A 17,688-nucleotide genomic window follows, 5' to 3' on the forward strand; every position below is an offset into this window, starting at 1 on the left:
ACCCTTGTCCACCATGAACCATTCTGTAGCCTAGGGTGGTCCACAAAAACCACAGTGATGTCCAAGCTCTAGAAGGTATAGCTATCATGCACAATCCCTGGGTGGGTGGCGTGCACACACGTGCATGATATTCAGCAGGTGGTCACAGAATATCTGGGCGTTCAGGGAGTGGAATTCCTTCCTGTTAATAAAGGACACTCACTGATTCCATGGGGCCTGCAGGGCGACGTGCATGCCATGCACAGTCCCCTGCACATGGGGCATCCTGATGACAGCGGCAAAGTCTGCAGCCCAGGCATCCTGTTGGGCCTGGCCCATGTCGAAGAGGATGCCAATGATGACTGCAAGATGCCACAGTAGACCTGGTTCGAGCCCTGGAAGTGCCCAGACACAAAGGTTTAGGGCTGCCGTTACTTTCATGGCAAGCAGGAGAGGGTGCCCTCCTGTCCGAGAGGGTGCCCTCCTGCCCCACGGGGTGCTAGGTCTGTAAGGATTTAGAGTCATAAGTCATAAAGGTTTACAGCATGCGAAACAAGCCCTTCGGCCCAACTTGTCCATGCCGCCTTTTTTTTTTTAAGAACCCCTAAGCTAAGCCCAATTGCCCGCATTTGGCACATATCGCTCTATACCCATCGTACCCATGTAACTATCTAAAGGCTTTTTTAAAAGACAAAATTGTACCCGCCTCTACTACTACCTCTGGCAGCTTGTTCCATACACTCACCACCCTCTGTGAAAAAATTGCCCCTCTGGACACTTTTGTATCTCTCCCCTCTCACCTTAAACATATGCCCTCTAGTTTTAGACTCCCCTACCCTTGGGAAAAGATATTGACTATCTAGCTGATCTGTGCCCCTCATTATTTTATAGACCTCTATAAGATCACCTCTCAACCTTCCACGCTCCAGAGAAAAAAGTCCCAGTCTATCCAGCCTCTTCTTATAACTCAATCCATCAAGTCCCAGTAGCATCCTAGTAAATCTTTTCTGCACTCTTTCTAGATTAATAATATCCTTTCTATAATAGGGTGACCAGAATTGCACACAGTATTCCAAGTGTGGCCGTACCAAGGTCTTGTACAACTTCAACAAGACATTCCAATTCCTGTATTCAATGTTCTGACCGATGAAACCAAGCATTTCATAATGAGAGAGAGAGAGAGGGGGCGGGGGGGGGGGGGGGGGGGGGAGAGAGAGAGAGAGAGAGAGAGGGGGGGGGGAGGGAGGGAGGGAGAGAGAGAGAGAGAGAGAGCGATTGCATGCAAGCTCACTAACGATATTGAAATCCAGTTAATCTCACACTAATAAGCGTGAGGGGAGGCAATGGCCTAGTGGTATTATAGACTATTATTCCAGAAACTCAGCTAATGTTCTAGGGACCCGGGTTCAAATCCAGCCATGGCAGATGGTGGAATTTGAATTCAATCATAAAAAAAATCTGGAATTAAGAATCTACTGATGACCATGAAACCATTTCAAGGAAATCTGCAGTCGTTACCCGGTCTGGCCTTCATGTGACTCCAGAGCCAAGCAATGTGGTTGACTCCACATTGCCCTCAGGCAACTAGGGATGGGCAATAAATGCTGGCCAGCCAGCAACGCCCATGTCCCACAAATGAATTTAAAAAAAACTTCTCTCGCACAGTCTCAGATCTTTGGTCACGCTAAGCAGAACAGCATTGCTCTAAAGGGGTACTTTTGCCCCAACCTTCCTCAGAACAGCATCATTCACCTTCGGCTTCCATCTCAGATTTACAGAGTTTCTCTCATGCCCAAGGAGAGAAAATCTCAGCAGGTCTGGCAGCTTCATTTAAATACTGCACCATGCAGAGTTTTCTTGAATTCAGAGTATTTTTTTTAACCTGTTCCTGTGTTCTGCCTTTGTCCTTCACCTGGGACTTTTTTCTGGAACCCCTCTCTGTCCCCTTCCCTGGTTTGGAATAATATCCCTTTCCCTTGTCTTGCTCCCTGGGGCACATTCACTGCAAAGGTACTGTATATCAGGTCACCTGACCTACATTTGTTTGAGCCTTTTTTTTGTGCAGGCATGCAGGGCTGATCCCCAGCCTGAAAACCGGAAAAATGCTTAACTGCGCGTGTGCAGCCTTTTCCCAGCCAGTGGCATGCACAGGAAGCTTGGGGTTCATTTATTTTCATAGCGCTTTCCTTTTACAAAACTTCTTTCCTAACACTTAGTACTTCCTTTCGCCATCATCGCTTGTTTTTATATACTTGGAGTGGACCATTTGCATCAGTTTCATTTTCATCCTTATCACTTAATTCATCCGTGGTATTTCATTATTGGCTAGTTTGTTCTTAAGCAGAATGTATTTCTCAATCATTTTATGTATCCTCCACTGCGGTTTCATCTGCTTTTTTTGTTTATTTTGTCTCTTTCCATTCTCACCCACTCAAAATTAGCTTTTTTACCAACCTATTATGTTTTTGTGCCTCAAAGTTTATCTTAAACCATACTATGTTGTGATTACTATTACATAGATGTTCCCCCAGGCCTTATCTATTTGCCATGGTTTATTTCCCACAGTGATTCCTTGCTTAAATAATAAGAGTCCTCTTTACACTGCGAAGACTTAAGTTTCCCTTTCCCCTTTATCCCTTTCCCAATTTTTTGCCAGTTTATTTAGAAGAAATTGAACGCTCCCATGATTTTTCTATGTATTTTACTCAGTGTAGATCTTCCTACATATTGCTTTCTTCACTTCCATTTCACTGTTAGGTGGTCTGTTGATTTCTCCTATTTTACACTAGTTGCTGCATTTCATTTCATCAGGCATCCTAAAGACTTTGGGTGGAATTTTACGACCCCACCATGCCTGGTGCAAATGGTGGTGAGCCGGGAAAATAGCATACAAAGCTAAAAATCTGATTCGCACCCAGTACAAAACAGTATGCAATCTTCCTGGTCCCTTTCAAGTGGTGCCAACTACATCACACCCAGAAAGTGCGCAAATGTTAATTAACATTCACTGTTCACTATGTGCATAAACAATCTGGACTCAGTAATTTGAAGTATAACTTGAAAATTTGCAGATGATGCCCAATTGTGGAGTAGATACTGAGAAAAGACAATGAGAAAGAATATTGATTTCACATGCTGCGTGGGGGTGCATTGATTGGGGGGAGGGATTGGGGAGGGGTGGGTGGTGGTGGGTGATTTGAAAACTACTTGTCGCATTACAAACCAGTTAATTGCTGAGCTTTCTAAAGTTCAAAATGCTAAATTCTGGAAAGCAATTGATCCAAGTTTCACACTTTCTGAAGGATTTCCGATGGGAACCGTGAGGAATATCGTGGAGCAAAATTTGCCGTGTACGCATAAAATTATAACCAATCTAGCTTGGAACAGAATGCTTTTAATGATAGAAGTCTATCATAAAAGTACTTAGTAATTTAAAGAAAACAGACTAAATTTTAGAAACACCTTTTTAAACTGGTATGCTGCAATTTGGGAAGGGCTTGTAAGCCTGATTGCAGTACCGCCTCGGAATGAATTTCAAGTGCTCATTGTTTGGTTGTTATATAAACTATTTCTGTTATTGGTGAATTTGCTGTCACTGTTGAAGCACAAGGTCAAAAAAAGAAATCATAATTTGCAACTTTAGACGCACAGAAACTTTGGTTAAAATTAACCAGTTCAGTACAGGCTACGAGGGAGCACAAAATTAGCTACTAACAGTGATTAATCCTGCATTTAAAGGCAATTTTCATATAACACCCGAAGCTTTTAGTTCAGTCGGGCAGCATGGTCGGTGCAGGCTTGGAGGGCCGAAGGGCCTGTTCCTGTGCTGTAATTTTCTATATTTTTTATTCTAAAGTATATAATGCACATACATCGTGTGATGATACTGTGCCTTTCAGAAATATATTTATATCATGTTTCTTGTAAGGGATATGTTTAAAATGCAGCTGTTTGACATGGTGCCAATTTGTCTGAACTAGACAGCTCACATGCTGAGAATGCAGGCTGATAATTGATCTTAGCTAATGGGGTGCTTGTTTTAATCTGAGTAAATACATTTTTGTTTATTTGGATTTTTCACCTGGGCTTTCAGCATAGACTTTTGATTAGGTTGATTGACAGAGGCAGTCATGTGTTAATGGGGGGAGCAAAGCTTACAAGGAAAAAAGTAGTGAGTTTCTGCCTGGTCCTGAAAGAAGCAAGAGGTGTCTCTGTCTCTCCCAGGAGGCTGCTAATAGAACAGTACAGACCCTTCGGCCCTCGATGTTGTGCCGAGCTTTGTCCGAAACCAAGATCAAGCCATCCCACTCCCTATCATTCTGGTGTGCTCCATGTGCCTATCCAATAACCGCTTGAAAGTTCTGAAAGTGTCCGACTCCACTATCACAGCAGGCAGTCCATTCCACACCCCAACCACTCTCTGAGTAAAGAACCTACCTCGGACATCCCTCCTATATCTCCCACCATGAACCTTATAGTTATGCCCCCTAGTAACAGCTACATCCACCCGAGGAAATAGTCTTTGAACGGGAGTTGGGTGCTAGGCTAAAAAGTAAGACCTCCAGTGTAGCAATCTCTGGACTGCTCCCGGTGCCTAGTGCAAGTGAGGCTCGGAACAGGGAGATTCTACAGTTGAACGCGTGGCTAAAGGACTGGTGCAAGAGGGAGGGTTTTAAATTCATAGATAACTGGGAAATCTTCAAGTCAGGATGGCAACTGTACAGAAAGGATGGGTTACACCTTAACTGGAAGGGAGCAAATATCCTGGCTGGGAGTTTTGCTCGAGTGTTTCGGCAGGATTTAAACTAGTGTGGCAGGGGGGTGGGGAACAAAACAGGAGGTCAGTAAATACTGAGGCTGGGGTCGAGCTGGGGGCCAGGGCAAGGCTAGCTAAGAAGAGGAGCACTCTGGAGGAGGAGGACCTGACTGGGCCTGGAGGTCTGGAGTGCATCTGCTTCAATGCGAGGAGTGTAACGGGTAAAACAGACGAACTTAGGGCCTTAATGCTTGTGCGGAATTTGGATGTGGTTGCGGTGACGGAAACTTGGTTAAAAGGACAGGACTGGCAGCTGAATATTCCGGGGTATCAGTGTTTTAGGCGAGACAGAGGAGGGGCTAAAAAAGGTGGGGGAGTAGCGATATTAGTTAAGGAGCATATTACCGCGGTGCAGAGGGTAGACAACTTAGAGGGGTCATGTACTGAGTCGCTGTGGGTGGAACTCAGAAACAGGAAGGGTGCAGTCACTATGCTGGGGGTGTACTACAGACCACCCAACAGCCCACGGGAAGTGGAGGAAAGGATATGTCAGGAGATTCTGGATAGGTGCAGAAAAAATAGGGTTGTTGTAGTGGGGGACTTTAATTTCCCTGGCACAGACTGGAAAGTGCTTAGAGCTGGGGGACCGGACGGGGAGGAATTTGTAAAATGCGTACTGGAAGGTTCTTTGGAACAGTATGTAGATAGCCCGACTCGAGAGGGGGCTATACTGGACCTAGTTCTGGGAAATGAGCCCGGTCAGGTCGTCAAAGTTTCGGTAGGGGAACATGTGGCAAATAGTGACCACAACTCTGTTAACTTTAGGATAGTAATGGACAAGGATGAGTGCTGTCCTACGGGCAGGGTGCTAAATTGGGGGAAGGCTGACTATAGCCGGATTAGGCAGGAATTGGTGGATGTTGATTGGGAGAGGATGTTCGAGGGTAAGTCCGCGTCTGGCATGTGGGAGTCTTTTAAGGAACTATTGATAAGGCTGCAGGATAGGCATGTGCCTGTAAAAAGGAAAGATAGGAAAGGTAGGATTCGAGAGCCGTGGATAACCAGGGAAATTGAGGATCTGATTAAAATGAAAAGGGAGGCGTACGTTAAGTCCAGGCAACTGAAAACAGATGGAGCTCTGGAGGAATACAGAGAGAGTAGGAAAGATCTCAAACGGGGAGTTAGAAGGGCAAAAAGAGGGCACGAGATGTTCTTGGCAGGCAGGATTAAGGAGAATCCTAAGGCATTCTATTCATACGTTAGGAACAAAAGAGTTGTCAGGGAGAAAATCGGACCTCTCAGGGACAAAGGAGGGGAATTATGCTTAGAACCCAAGGGAATAGGGGAGATCCTAAATGAATACTTTGCATCGGTATTCACGAAGGAGAGGGGCGTGTTAACCGGGAGTGTCTCGGAGGGAGGTGTTGACCCGTTAGAGAAAATCTCCATTACGAGAGAGGAAGTGTTAGGTTTTTTAGGGAACATTAAAACTGACAAAGCCCCAGGGCCTGATGGCATCTATCCTTGACTGCTCAGGGAGACGAGAGAGGAAATTGCTGGGCCTCTGACGGAAATCTTTGTCGCTTCTTTGGACACGGGTGAGGTCCCTGAGGATTTGAGGATAGCGAATGTGGTCCCGTTGTTTAAGAAGGGTAGCAGGGATAACCCAGGAAATTATAGGCCGGTGAGCTTGACGTCCGTGGTAGGGAAGTTGTTGGAGAGGATTCTTAGAGACAGGATGTATGTGCATTTAGAACGGAACAATCTCATTAGTGACAGACAGCATGGTTTTGTAAGAGGGAGGTCGTGCCTTACAAATTTGGTGGAGTTTTTTGAGGAAGTGACAAAAACGGTTGATGAAGGAAGGGCCGTGGATGTCGTCTATATGGATTTCAGTAAGGCATTTGACAAAGTCCCACATGGCAGGTTGGTTAAGAAGGTTAAGGCTCATGGGATACAAGGAGAAGTGGCTCGATGGGTGGAGAACTGGCTTGGCCATAGGAGACAGAGGGTAGTGGTCGAAAGGTCTTTTTCCGGCTGGAGGTCTGTGACCAGTGGTGTTCCGCAGGGCTCTGTACTGGGACCTCTGCTATTTGTGATATATATAAATGATTTGGAAGGTGTAACTGGTGTAATCAGCAAGTTTGCGGATGACACAAAGATGGCTGGAATTGCGGATAGCGAAGAGCATTGTCGGGCAATACAGCAGGATATAGATAGGCTGGAAAATTGGGCGGAGAGGTGGCAGATGGAATTTAATCCGGATAAATGCGAAGTGATGCATTTTGGAAGAAATAATGTAGGGAGGAGTTATGCAATAAATGGCAGAGTCATCAGGAGTATAGAAACACAGAGGGACCTAGGTGTGCAAGTCCACAAATCCTTGAAGGTGGCAACACAGGTGGAGAAGGTGGTGAAGAAGGCATATGGTATGCTTGCCTTTATAGGGCGGGGTATAGAGTATAAAAGCTGGAGTCTGATGATGCAGCTGTATAGAACGCTGGTTAGGCCGCATTTGGAGTACTGCGTCCAGTTCTGGTCGCCGCACTACCAGAAGGACGTGGAGGCATTGGAGAGAGTGCAGAGAAGGTTTACCAGGATGTTGCCTGGTATGGAGGGTCTTAGCTATGAGGAGAGATTGGGTAGACTGGGGTTGTTCTCCTTGGAAAGACGGAGAATGAGGGGAGATCTAATAGAGGTATACAAGATTATGAAGGGTATAGATAGGGTGAACAGTGGGAAGCTTTTTCCCAGGTCGGAGGTGACGATCACGAGGGGTCACGGGCTCAAGCTGAGAGGGGCGAAGTATAACTCAGACATCAGAGGGACGTTTTTTACACAGAGGGTGGTGGGGGCCTGGAATGCGCTGCCAAGTAGGGTGGTCGAGGCAGGCACGCTGACATCGTTTAAGACTTACCTGGATAGTCACATGAGCAGCCTGGGAATGGAGGGATACAAACGATTGGTCTAGTTGGACCAAGGAGCGGCACAGGCTTGGAGGGCCGAAGGGCCTGTTTCCTGTGCTGTACTGTTCTTTGTTCTTTTGTCCACTCTATCTATCCCCCTCATCATCTTATAAACCTCTATTAAGTCGCTTCTCATCCTCCTCCACTCTGAAGAGAAAAGCCCTAGCTCCCTCAACCTTTCCTCATAAGACCTACCGTCCAAACCAGGCAGCATCCTGGTAAATCTCCTCTGCACTCTCTCCAATGCTTCCACATCCTTCTTATAGTGAGGTGACCAGAACTGCACACAATATTCCAAATGTGGTCTCACCAAGGTCCTGTACAGTTGCAGCATAACCCAACAGCTCTTAAACTCAAACCCCCTGTTAATGAACGCTAACACACTATAGGCCTTCTTCACGGCTCTATCCACTTGAGTGGCAACCTTCAGAGATCTGTGGATATGAACCCCAAGATCTCTCTGTTCCTCCACATTCCTCAGAACTCTGCCAATGACCCTGTAATCCGCATTCACATTTGTCCTATCAAAATGAATCACCTCGCACTTATCAGGGTTAAACTCCATCTGCCATTTTTCGGCCCAGCTCTGCATCCTATCAATGTCTCTTTGCAGCCTACAACAGCCCTCCACCTCATCCACTACTCCACCAATCTTGGTGTCATTAGCAAAGTTACTGACCCACCCTTCTGCTGTTTGGGACCTGCTAAGAGAAATAAGTCTCTCTCTCCGGTGGTCTTCTGGAGGTTCAAGGACTGGTAGCCCATGTACTAGCATGTAAGCATGTGTGTTGCTAACTGATCTGGAAGATGTGCTGAAGTCTGTAAGAGAAATATTGCTTGAATTGGAACTAATAGAGAGGGGTTAGCAGTTAAAAATTGTAACTGGTCGTGTTTAAGTATTTCAATTGGTAAAAGTTTAGCTAATTAATTCATTATAGTTAAACTGTATTATTAAAATAAAGTTATTAATAAAAGCTTCCTAGTGTGTCAATAGAATCACACCTGGAATGAAACACCTCATCCTCACACTAATGCTAAAATAGAAAAACTGTTGTGGTCTGGTCAGGCTTCATAACATCCTTTGGGGTTTCTGCTTTGGTACCCTAACAAAAAGTGGGGGCTCTTGTGGGATTAAAAACTATAATTCCTTGTTTGGTTTAGGATTATTGAACTCAAGACAGTTGGTGTTGAGCACTGGGTGTTTTCTTTTCAGGTGTTGCATTCGGTAAGTTAAAATAGGGGTGCCCTTTGGAATAATAGCTCTTTCCGTGGCTAACGTTTTCCTGGTGTGGAAGAAGTCACTCGGAGTGGTTTACAAAAGGTGGTTAAAACAAAGCTTTTGGATTGCAAGTAAGCTTAAGTTGAATTTGTCTGAAAGGGTGAGGAAGGACAAGATAATTGCAGTGATAGCTCAGCATTTAAAAATGCCAGAAACACACACTGAATTGGAATTGGCTAGAATTCAATTAAAATTGAAACAGTTTAAATTGCAACAAGAAAGATTTCATACAGCTTGAATTAGAGGCAAAGGCAAGGGAAAAGAAAATGAAATGAAATAGCTTGAATTTGAGGTAAAGGCAATAGAAAAAGGCAGAGAATTAGAGTTTCAGGAATTGGAAAGAAAATTTCAACTTGAAATATTAGAAGTGCAAAAGAGTAGGGGAGTAGGTACAGAGGAGATGTCAGGGGTAAGTTTTCCACTCAGAGGGTGGTGGGTGAATGGATTCGGCTGCCATCAGTGGTGGTGGAGGCAAACTCGATAGGGTCTTTTAAGAGACTTCTCAAGAGACTTCTGGATGAGTACATGGGACTTAATTAATCATTAAAGAAGAAATAGCAGGCCATCTGGATAAGAATGGTTCGATTAAGCAGACGCAGCATGGACTCATGAGGGGAAAGTCGTGCTTGACGAACTTGTTGGATTTTTATGAAGATGTGACTAGTGCGGTTGACGGAGGGGAACCAGTGGATGCGGTGTTTTTGGATTTCCAAAAGGCGTTTGATAAGGTGCCTCACAAAAGGTTGCTGAAGAAGATTGGGTCACACGGAGTTGGGGGTAGGGTGTTAGCGTGGATTAGGGGTTGGCTATCCGACAGGAAGCAGAGAGTCGGAATCAATGGGTGCTTTTCTGGTTGGCAGATGGTAACTAGTGGCGTGCCGCAGGGATCGGTACTGGGGCCTCAACTATTTACCATTTATATAGACGATCTTGAGGAGGGGACTGAGTGTAGGGTAACAAAGTTTGCAGACGACACAAAGATAAGTGGAAAAGTGAATCGTGTGGAGGGCGTAGAAGGTCTGCAGAGAGATTTGGACAGGCTGAGTGAGTGGGCGAGGATCTGGCAGATGGAGTATAATGTTGACAAATGCGAGGTTATTCACTTTGGAAGAAATAATAGCAAATTGGATTATTATCTAAATGGAAAGAAATTACAACATGCTACTGTGCAAAGGGACCTGGGGGTCCTTGTGCATGAGACTCAAAAACCCAGTCTGCAGGTGCAACAGGTGATCAAGAAGGCAAATGGGATGTTGGCCTATATCGCAAGGGGATAGAATATAAAAGCAGAGATGTCTTGCTGCATCTGTACAGGGCATTGGTGAGGCCGCAGCTGGAATACTGTGTGCAGTATTGGTCCCCTTATTTGCGGAAGGATATATTGGCCTTGGAGGGAGTGCAGAGAAGGTTCACCAGGTTGATACCAGAGATGAGGGGTGTTGATTATGAGGAGAGACTGAGCAGATTGGGTTTGTACTGGTTGGAATTTAGAAGGCTGAGGGGGGATCTTATAGAGACCTATAAGATAATGAAGGGACTGGATAGGGTAGAGGTGGAGAGATTCTTTCCACTTAGAAAGGAAGCTAGAACTAGAGGGCACAGCCTCAAAATAAAGGGGGGTCAGTTTAGGACAGAGTTGAGGAAGAACTTCTTCTCTCAGAGGGTGGTGAATCTCTGGAATTCTCTGCCCACTGAAGTGATGGAGGCTACCTCGTTGAATATGTTTAAATCACGGATAGATGGATTCCTGATCGGTAAGGGAATTAGGGGTTATAGGGATCAGGCGGGTAAGTGGAACTGATCCACTTCAGATCAGCCATGATCTTATTGAATGGCAGGGCAGGCTCGAGGGGCTAGATGGCCTACTCCTGCTCCTATTTCTTATGTTCTTAATAGGATTGAGGGCTATAGGTAAGTCTATTTATAAGCCTAGGTAGGTAGGGACACGACCGGCGCAACTTGCGGGCCGAAGGGCCTGTTTGTGCTGTAGTTTTTCTATGTTCTAAAACTGAGAGAGTAGCAGCAAAAATAGCAGATGATTATGAATTAGTTCATAAATCAAGGTTTGGGTTTCAACATCAATTTCAATCTGCAAGGATAGAAACTTGGGATAGAGAAATCTTCAGGTGGCAAAGGGGATCTCGGAGATGGTAAGGTTAGTTAACCTCAGGTTAAAAAGTAAACATATGAAGGTGGAAGAGAAATAAAAAACCTCAGATATTTTCATTGTAATAAAGTTGGATGCAAAGTCGCAGTGTTGGTGGCTTCAGAAAAGCACTGGGAAGACAGATGTGGTAAAACAGGATAAGCCAGTGGGGTTTGTTAAAGTAGTAAAGGAAACTATGGTTGAAGCTAAAGAAGTACAAAAGAATGTACAGCTTGGTCAGGGGTTGGTAGATAAGCAAGTGCCAGATCTCTTTAATGGAGTTAATTGTGTGGGTAAGGTTTACTCATACGTACAAGGAGGAGTAGGTAAAGAAGTGAAGATTTTAAGAGATATGGGGATGAAGAGATATGCAGTTTGGAAGGAATATTACCAGAAAAGGTGGTAGTGTGTAGCATACATGGTGAAAAGAGTAGTTTTGCATGATGTAAGATAAGTTTGGAGAGTCCGTTGAAAAGTTAAGTGATGGTAGGAGTAATCGAGAAATTACCTTTGTCAGGAATACAGTTTATCCTGGATAACAACAGATGGGAGTGATGCCTACTGTAGTTGAAAAGCCAGCAGAAAATCAAACCAAGGTGTTACAGGAAGCATATCCTGGGATTTTTCCCAACTGTATGATAACAAGGTGACAAAGCCACAAGTTGAGTCAGGAGAAATCAAAGAGTAAAGATAAGGACACTGAGGTTCAGTTATCCGAAACCATTTTTTAACCAAATAATTGGTAAAGAATAAGAACAGATGGAGAATGAAGTGAATATAGAACCATAGAACCCTACGATGCAGAAGGCGGCCATTTGGCCCATCGAGTTTGCACCGACCACAATCCCACCCAGACCCTATCCCCATATCACTATGTATTTACCCTAGCTAGTCCCCCTGACACAAAGGGGCAATTTAGTATGGCCAATCAACCTAACTCGCACATCTTTGGACTGTGGGAAGAAACCGGAGCACCTGGAGAAACCCACGCAGACACGAGGAGAATGTGCAAACTCCGCATAGACAGTCACGCGAGGTTAGTTCGGGAAAGTCGGCAGAATTACAAGATATAGAGATAAAGCATTTGCATCAGAAAGCATACACAGAAGAAGAATCTGAATGCATACCAGAGTGTTATTAAATTAAAAATGATGTCTTAATAAGGAAGTGAAGACCTTTACATATTCAGGTGGATGAAAAATGGGAAGAAATTCATCAAATTGTATTACCGGTGGGTTATAGAAAAGTGGTGTTGCGCTAGTATATAAGGTTATTTAGACGTTATTTAGGAGTAAGGAAAACTCAAGCAAAAACATAGAAATATTTTTATTGGCCTGGACTGCATAAGGATGTAGTTGAATTTTGCCATACATGTCACACGTCAAGTAATAGGAAAACCTCAAGTGGTAATCAAATCAGCACCCTTAATACCCATTCTAGCATTTGAAGAACCTTTTATGAGGGTCCTATTTGATTGAGTGGGACTCCTCCCTAAAACAAAAAATAGGAATCAGTATTTGTTGACCATAATGGATGTATCTACCAGATTCCGAAGGCCATTCCATTACCTAATATTACAGCTCAAAGGATTGTAGAGGAATTACTTATTTTTTTACCATATACGGACTACCCATAGAAATCCAATCAGATCAAGGATCAACTTTGATGTTGAAGTTATTCAGGGAAGTTATGGATAGCTTAGGAGTAAAGCAATTTAAATCAACAGCGTACCACCCAGAATTGTAGGCAGCATTGGAACGGTGGCAACAAACTTTAAGGACCAGGTTAAGGGCTTATAGTTAATATTCTTCAGAGCATTGGAATAAAGGAATTCAATTTGTACTCTTTGAACTTAGAGATGTGCCTAATGAATCGACTAAAGTCAGTCCATTTGAATTGACTTTTGGTCATGAGTTAAAAGGACCATGTAAATTGATCAACGAGAAATTGGTGAGTCCGCATTCTGGGACCACATTGTTAGACTGTGTGTCAAACTTTAGGGAGAGATTAACTAGTGCTGGTGAGTTGTCTAGACAGCATTTAAAAGTGGCATGTTATGAAAAAGAAGCGGATAAGAAATCAAAAATTCGTAGCTTTGCTAGTGGGGATAGGATATTAGTATTATCACCAGTGGTAGGTGAACCTTTAGTGAAGTTTTAGTGGGCCTTATCAAATCAAAAGAAAATTGAGTGAGGTGAATTATTTGATAAGAACGCCAGATGGAAGGAAAACTCAGTGTGCTATGTTAATATGCTCAAATGGTATTTTGATAGGAAAGGAAAGCAGAAGGAGGATGTGAATAAGTAAAGTGGAGACAGTTGCAACAAAAGCTCCTGGTTTGAAGCCTGTTCCTGAGTTGTTGAAATTACCTGAGCATAAACTGCAGGACTGTCAACAATAGCTTGTCATCTATAAGAGGAAAAATGTAGATCAGTCAGCAGTCATATGTGATTTCAAGATGGAGATTGTGGACCAGAAGCATTTTACTACCGTAAGCAGAAGAAAAGGGCAATGATGTGAAGTAAGATTGTTTAATGAACCTGTACCATCATTCCAAATTAACTGCTGGGATAATGAATCTGTACAGCTTGCATAGACATGGATACCCAGAGAAACAGTAGTGTTCATAGCTGTTGTTCAAGTAAATTACAATGGTTTTCGCAACAGCATAACTGCCAAATGACCGCTAAAACCATAATTATGACAAATCCTGACACCAAAGAAGCCAATCTGCTATATATATTTGCCAAAGAATAGGCAGGAAATGATTATGATGATCCAGAACAAACAAAGGAATTAATAAACCACCTTAGGACAGAAAGATGTACAATGGAAGACGTGGAAAATAATTTTGCGCGCACCATTTCGCAAGAGGTGGAGCTGACAGAGTAACTAAAGCCAGTTAACAAGAAAGGCAACAGGGATAAAATGACCCTTCTGGATGGCCCTGAACACATGTGAACGAGACAGCATGCAAAGGGATAGGTTCTCTTTGACAAAGTCTGTGAGCATTTCAATCTTCTGCAAAAGATTGTTTTGATATTTCAGGACTCTGAAAATGAAAAGAACTGGTTGGACTCAGCTAAGGCAATTAAAAGCAAATCCAAAGTGGTTTGTGCCAGTTTGCATTGAATATAAAGTTTTATCCTGCAAATCCTGCCTAGCTCTCTGAGGACATTACCAGAATTAATTTACAATTATGGCAACAAAATTGAGCTCGAACCTGGAATCAAAGCAGAATCAAGAACTGAAGTTCACCTCTGAAAAGAAAGAGGCAGCAGCTGTACAACAGCAGTGTCTCGAGAAAAGAAAGAACGTGATTGCTGTTAATTTATTATAACGTTGATCAAGAAGGAATGTTCAATGTTGGAAGAGAAACACTGAACTGGATCATACTATTGTTATGTTTGTATGCTTGGATTTAATAAAATGTAAAATATACAGAGGTTTGAAAATTATAGATTTTTGAAATATGAAGCCATCTTATATTGTTGGTTGATGTTTTTTAAAAGGCAGGAAGTGTGATGATACCATGCTTTTAAGAAATGTATTTATATCATGTTTATTGTAGGAGGTATGTTTAAAATTCAGTTGTTTGACATAGTGCTAATTTGTCTGCACCAGCAGCTCACATGCCGAGAATGCAAGCTAATAATTGATCTTAGCTAATGGAATGCTTGTTTCAATCTGAGTAAATGCAATTTTGTTTATTTTGGTTTTTCCCCTGGGCTTTCAGAGTAGGCTTTGATTAGGTTGATTGACAGAGACAGTCATGTGCTAATGGAGGGAACTAAGCTTACAGGGGAAAAAAAGTAATCAGTTTCTGCCTCATTCTGAAAGTAGCAAGATGTCTCTGTCTCTCTGGAAGCTGCTGTTTGGGACCTGCTAAAATAAATAGGTCTCTCTCTCTCTCCAGAGGTCTTCTGGAGGCTCAAAAACTGGCAGCCCATCTACCAGCACATGTGTATGTGTGTTGCTAACTGATTTTAAAGAAGAGTTTAAGTCTATAAGCGGATTATTCCTTGAATTGGAACTAAGAGAGATGGGTTAGCAGTTAAAAATAGTAACTTGTCATGTTTAAGTATTTCAATTGGTAAAAATTAAGCTAATTCACGGTGGCACAGTGGTTAGCACTGCGGCCTCACAGTGCCAGGGACCTGGGTTCGATTCCCGGCTTGAATCACTGTCTGTGTGGAGTTTGCACATTCTCCCCATGTCTGCGTGAGTTTCCTCCCACAATCCAAAGATGTGTGGGTTAGGTGGATTGGCCATACTAAAATGCCCCTAAGTGTCAGGGTTATGGGGATAGGGCCTGGCTGGGATTGTGGTCGGGTGCAGATGCGTTGGGCCGAATGGCCTCCTTCGGCACTGTAGGATTCTATGATTCTATAACTCATTTGTTATATGTAAACTATTGTTAAAATAAAGTTTGTTTTGATAAAAACTATATGCCAATAGACTCACACCAATGTCAAAATAGAAAAACTGTTGGGGTCTAGTCGGGCTTCATAACATACTTTGCGGTTTCTGCTCTGATATCCTAACAATTGGCAAATTATTTTTAATATGCTAAGTGTAAAGTAGTGCATTTGGTTTCAAGAATTAACAGATTGCATACTCCTTGGAAAATAGGAGTTTAAATGTGGTATATGACTAAAAGAATTTAGGGGTTGAAATACACAAATCTCAAAAAATGAAATTAACGTAGGTAATAAAGCCATTAAAAAGCATACAGCAAAGTGTCTCCAAGGTTCACTTCAGATAGATTTCAAACAAATCTATGTTAAACTTGTATGGAAACTAGGGACAGTGCACTAAGAATGGTGCAAAGTTCCAGTCTATTATAAGGGGGATGTAAAGCCACTAGAGTAGGCGCAAAATAGAGTTAGAAAGATGATATCAGAACAGTGAGTTTGAACTTACCAAAAAAATTGAATACAACAGTGATCATAACAGATCATTTTCACATTCAGTTTGAGGATGAGAAATCTGGTCTAAAGACTAGTATCTTGAGCTAAAATGAAGGCAATTACTGGGATGTGAAAACAGGGTTGGCTAAAGTGGGCTGTAAAGAGGTTAAGGGTAGGAATGTAGAGAATCAATGGCAGACATTTAAGGAGATTTTTCATTGAGAATTAATCAATTGATAAAGAAAGGCCCTAAGAAGAATACATCATCCATGACTAATTAAGGAAGTTGAGGATACTATGCAATTGAAAAGCATGGTGGCACCCAGAGACGCAAGCTGGAATTCTGACCTTGAGTGACTATCTGAGTGGAGTTTGTACGTTCTTCCCAGGTCTGTGTGGATTTCCTCCGGCTGCTTCCTCCCACAGTCCAAAGGTATGCAGGTTAGATGGATTGGCCATGCTAAATTGTCCCTTAGTGCCCAAAGATGTGTAGGTTAGGTGGATTATCCATGGTAAATGTGCAGGGTTATGGGTAGGTGGGGTAGTCAGGTGGGATAGTGTTACTGATCAGAGGTAATTTACCCAGGAGTTAGACTAGGATGATTTTTCTGTCTAACATTTCCTGGTTAACAATTCAGGTAATTCACATGGAGTAGTACAAAGTCTCCAACTCTTATCTCAGAGTCAGAGGCTTTTGCAGAGGGCCCCAGGGAGGAGGAGGATTGCCCATTGGTAGTTCAAACTTCCTAGGAAATTTCCATGGAGTCAGCATTTCGGTACTTCCTAATTTCTCCACATAGGACAATCCCCTCATTCCAGAAACCAGTCTATTGAAACTTTTTGTAATCCCTCCAAGGCAAGAATATCTTTCCTTATTTAAGGAGTCCAAAGCTATATACACTCCATGTATGATCTCACCAAGGACATGAATAATTCTGGAAGGTCTAATACAGATAGGAAATATACAGTAAATGGCAGAACCCTTAAGAGAATTGATAGGCAAAGGGATCTGGATGTACAGGTACACAGGTTACTGAAAGTGGCAATGCAGGTGGAGAAGGTAGTCAAGAAGGCATACGGCATGCTTGCCTTCATCGGCCGGGGCACTGAATTTAAAAATTGGCAAGTCATATTGCAGCTTTATAGAACCTTAGTTAGGCCGCACTTGGAATATAGTGTTCCAGAAGGATGTGGAGGCTTTGGAGAGAGAGTACAGAAAAGATTTACCAGGATGTTGCCTGGTATGGAGGGCATTAGCTATCAGGAGAGGTTGGAGAAACTTGGTTTGTTCTCACTGGAACGACAGAGGTTGAGGGGCGACCTGATAGAAGTCTACAAGATTATGAGAGGCTTGGACAGAGTGGATAGTCAGAAGCTTTTTCCCAGGGTGGAAGAGTCAATTACGAGGGAGCACAGGTTTAAGGTGCGAGGGGCAAGTTTTAAAGGAGATGTACGAGGCAGATCTTTTACGCAGAGAGTAGTGGGTGCCTGGAACTCGTTGCTGGGGGAGGTAGTGGAAACAGATACGGTAGTGACTTTTAAGGGGCGTCTTGACAAATACATGAATAAGATGGGAATAGAGGGATATGGTCCCCGGAAGGGTAGAGGGTTTTAGTTCAGTCAGGCAGCATGGTCTGTGCAGGCTTGGAGGG

The 17,688-nt window shown here is 43.2% G+C and overlaps 1 protein-coding gene across 3 annotated transcripts in view; it reads right to left on the reverse strand.

Annotated features, from left to right (window-relative positions):
- znf292b (zinc finger protein 292b) overlaps nucleotides 1-17,688 on the reverse strand; it is a 252,138-nt gene that overhangs the window by 60,132 nt on the left and 174,318 nt on the right. The gene's annotated exons all lie outside the window — the stretch shown is intronic.

This window comes from Mustelus asterias, chromosome 15 (genome assembly GCF_964213995.1).
Source record: "Mustelus asterias chromosome 15, sMusAst1.hap1.1, whole genome shotgun sequence".
Lineage (NCBI taxonomy): Eukaryota > Metazoa > Chordata > Chondrichthyes > Carcharhiniformes > Triakidae > Mustelus > Mustelus asterias.